Raw genomic sequence first — 4,711 nt, forward strand, 5'->3', positions numbered from 1 at the left:
CTCATGTCTCCAGGCTGCCCCGCAAGCTTCCCTTACCACTCAGCTTCCTCGGTCATCAGGCCCACAGGCCTCAGGACCTTAGCATGACCACCCTCCCCGCCATGCTCTTGGCCACTGCCTAGTGCCTCCGTGCTCTTACTGCACCCCCCTCAGAATTTTCAATTACTAAATTTTGCCGATTGTAGAGTTTCAAAGAGCTGTCAATGTTGTAATTTGCATTCTTTAATCATCAGTGAGGCTGAGTATCTTTTTATGTTATTTCTTACTTGAAAGGCTTACTCATTTATTTTGCTCATTTTCTACGAAGTTCAGCTATTTTCTTATTGATGTGAAAGACTTCTTTGTACAGTAGAGACCTTGGTTCTTCTGTATATATACTACAGTTTGTCTTCTGATTTTGTTTATGGTGCTCATTACCATTTTAAAATGTTATATAATAAAATTAACCTTTTTTATGGTGTCCTATTCCTCAATTTTGGTGTGTTTTCCCAGCATTTTAATTATTTAAAAATATGTAAACCATTGAACTCTGGAATTTATTTTGGTATTAAGAGGGTGGTTGGGTTTTTAACCCCCAAAGGGCCAACCAATTATCCCACCATCTGTTTATTGTATAAAACATAATCTTCTCACTCGCTTAAAATGCTGCCATTATTATAAATTAAACTTCAATATATTTTTGGCTCCAAATTGGATTCCCCATTCTGTGTCACTGATTTGTCTATCGCTTTAGGCAACCTATCTCATTACTGATCACTATAGTTTTATAGTACATTTTACTACCTGGTAAGGAAAATTCTATTCATAGAAGAGTTAATCCAAACAAGAGTGTAGACAGGAGACAAGAAGTATTTATATTTAGCACCTGTTAAAACAACTTTGGACTTCCTTGGTGGCTCAGATGGTAAAATGTCTGCCTATAATATGGGAAACCCCGGTTCGATTCCTGGGTCAGGAGGATCCCCTGGAGAAGAAAATGGCAACTCATTCCAGTACTCTTGCCTGGAAAATCCCATAGACAGAGGATCCTGGTAGGCTACAGTCCATGGGGTTGCAAAGAGTCAGACACGACTGAGCCATATAACTAAGGAAAATTCCCCTTTATTGTTTTTTTTCTTTTAAAGGATTTTCACAGCTCTGTACATTTATTTTTCTTTGCAAAATTTAGAATTATCATGTTAAGATCACAAAGAGTATTTTTGAGTTTTTAATTTGGATTGTGTTAAATTTTATATGATTTGGGGAAGAATTTATATTTTTTGATGTTAGGTTCTACTTAGAAAAAGGTATCTGTTATTATTAATGCAAATCTTTTTTTATATTTTATGTACCTATGTGTGTTTTATTTTCTTCTTCATTAAAGATTCTACCCATTTCCAGTTACGTTCATTCCTAAGTATTTTCTTGTTTTTGTTACTATTGAGAAATGTGTCTTTTATTCCATAGTATTTTCTGACTAGTTTTTACTTGTATATGTGAGCATATTGACAGGAAATAGCAGTCCCTGATATGAATCAAGGCAAACTGGAAGTGGTCAAACAAGAGATGGCAAGAGTGAATGTCGACATTCTAGGAATCAGCGAACTGAAATGGACTGGAATGGGTGAATTTAACTCAGATGACCATTATATCTACTACTGCGGGCAGGAATCCCTCAGAAGAAATGGACTAGCCATCATGGTCAACAAAAGAGTCCGAAATGCAGTACTTGGATGCAACATCAAAAACGACAGAATGATCTCTGTTTGTTTCCAAGGCAAACGATTCAATATCAGAGTAATCCAAGTCTATGCCCCAACCAGTAATGCTGAAGAAGCTGAAGTTGAATGGTCCTATGAAGACCAACAAGACTTTTTAGAACTAACACCCAAAAAAGATGTCCTTTTCATTATAGGGGACTGAAATGCAAAAGTAGGAAGTCAAGAAACACCTGGAGTAACAGGCAAATTTGGCCTTGGAATATGGAATGAAGCAGGGCAAAGACTAATAGAGTTTTGCCAAGAAAATGCACTGGTCATAACAAACACCCTCTTCCAACAACACAAGAGAAGTCTCTACACATGGACATCACCAGATGGTCAACACCAAAATCAGACTGATTCTATTCTTTGCAGCCAAAGATGGAGAAGCTCTATACAGTCAGCAAAAACAAGACCGGGAACTGACTGTTGCTCAGACCATGAACTCCTTATTACCAAATTCAGACTTTAATTGAAGAAAGTAGGGAAAACCACTAGACCATTCAGGTATGACCTAAATCAAATCCCTTATGATTATTCAGTGGAAGTGAGAAATAGATTTAAGGGCCTAGATCTGATAGATAGAGTGCCTGATGAACTATGGACTGAGGTTCATGACATTGTACGGGAGACAGGGATCAAAACCATCCCCATGGAAAAGAAATGCAAAAAAGCAAAATGGCTGTCTGGGGAGGCCTTACAAATAGCTGTGAAAAGAAGAGAAGCAAAAAGCAAAGGAGCAAAAGAAAGATATAAGCATCTGAATGCAGAGTTCCAAAGAATAGCAAGAAGAGATAAGAAAGCCTTCCTCAGTGATCAATGCAAAGATATAGAGGAAAACAACAGAATGGGAAAGACTAGGGATCTCTTCAAGAAAATCAGGGATACCAAGGGAATATTTCATGCAAAGATGAGCTCGATAAAGGACAGAAATGGTATGGACTTAACAGAAGCAGAAGATATCAAGAAGAGGTGGCAAGAATACACAGAAAAACTGTGCAAAAAAGATCTTCATGACCAAGATAATCATGATGGTGTGATCACTGACCTAGACCCAGACATCCTGGAATGTGAAGTCAAGTGGGCGTTAGAAAGTATCACTACAAACAAAGCTAGTGGAGGTGATGGAATTCCAGTTGAGCTATTTCAAATCCTGAAAGATGATGCTGTGAAAGTGCTGCACTCAATATGCCAGCAAATTTGGAAAACTCAGCAGTGGCCACAGGACTGGAAAAGGTCAGTTTTCATTCCAATCCCAAAGAAAGGCAATGCCAAAGAATGCTCAAACTACCACACAATTGCACTCATCTCACACACTAGTAAAGTAATGCTCAAAATTCTCCAAGCCAGGCTTCAGCAATATGTGAACCGTGAACTTCCTGATGTTCAAGCTGGTTTTAGAAAAGGCAGAAGAACCAGAAATCAAATTGCCAACATCTGCCGGATCATGGAAAAAGCAAGAGAGTTCCAGAAAAACATCTATTTCTGCTTTATTGACTATGCCAAAGCCTTTGACTGTGTGGATCACAATAAACTGCGGAAAATTCTGAAAGAGATGGGAATACCAGACTACCTGACCTGCCTCTTGAGAAATCTGTATGCAGGTCAGGAAGCAACAGTTAGAACTGGACATGGAACAACAGACTGGTTCCAAATAGGAAAAGGAGTACGTCAGGGCTGTATATTGTCACCCTGCTTATTTAACTTCTATGCAGAGCCATCATGAGAAACGCTGGACTGGAAGAAACACAAGCTGGAATCAAGATTGCTGGGAGAAATATCAGAAACCTCAGATATGCAGATGACACCACCCTTATGGCAGAAAATGAAGAGGAACTAAAAAGCCTCTTGATGAAAGTGAAAGTGGAAAGTGACAAAGTTGGCTTAAAGCTCAACATTCAGAAAACGAAGATCATGGCATCTGGTCCCATCATTTCATGGGAAATAGATGGGGAAACAGTGGAAACAGTGTCAGACTTTATTTTTCTGGGCTCCAAAATCACTGCAGATGGTGACTGCAGCCATGAAATTAAAAGACGCTTACTCCTTGGAAGGAAAGTTATGACTAACCTAGATAGTATACTGAAAAGCGGAGACATTACTTTGCCAACAAAGGTCCATCTAGTCAAGGCTATGGTTTTTCCAGTGGTCATGTATGGATGTGAGAGTTGGACTGTGAAGAACGCTGAGCACCGAAGAATTGATGCTTTTGAACTGTGGTGTTGGAGAAGACTCTTGAGAATCCCTTGGCCTGCAAAGAGATCCAACCAGTCCATTCTGAAGGAGATCAGCCCTGGGATTTCTTTGGAAGGACTGATGCTAAGGCTGAAACTCCAGTACTTTGGCCACCTCATGCAAAGAGTTGACTCATTGGAAAAGACTCTGATGCTGGGAGGGATTGGGAGCAGGAGGAGAAGGGGACGACAGAGGATGAGATGGCTGGATGGCATCACTGACTCGATGGACGTGAGTCTGAGTGAACTCCGGGAGTTGGTGATGGACAGGGAGGCCTGGCGTGCTGCGATTCATGGGGTCGCAAAGAGTCAGACTGAGCGACTGAACTGAATTGAACTGAACTGATGTGTATAAACACATGGGCTTTGGAATGTGACTACCTGCATTTCCATCCTAGCTCTGTTATTCACAAGCTGTGTGACTGTGAGCAGGTAACTTTGCCTCTCTGAGCCTCAGTTTCCTCGTTTTTAACATAAGAATAAAAATGGTACCTATTTGATGGCAATGTCCCAGTAAATCCTTGATAAATATTTGCTATTGCTATTATTATTGTTATATAGCTACTGTTATTATTTAAAGTTTTGTAATGAGTTGTTTTCCTGAGCTATTATAATGTATATTAATTTATTTTCCTAAATTAGCATATTATTATTATTCTTGTATTATATTGCATTATTGTATTATTTCTGATAGTTTACTAGGGATTTTCAAGTTTTCTAGAAATGCAATAATACAAT

The sequence above is a fragment of the Bos taurus genome, chromosome 13, assembly GCF_002263795.3.
Source record: "Bos taurus isolate L1 Dominette 01449 registration number 42190680 breed Hereford chromosome 13, ARS-UCD2.0, whole genome shotgun sequence".
Lineage (NCBI taxonomy): Eukaryota > Metazoa > Chordata > Mammalia > Artiodactyla > Bovidae > Bos > Bos taurus.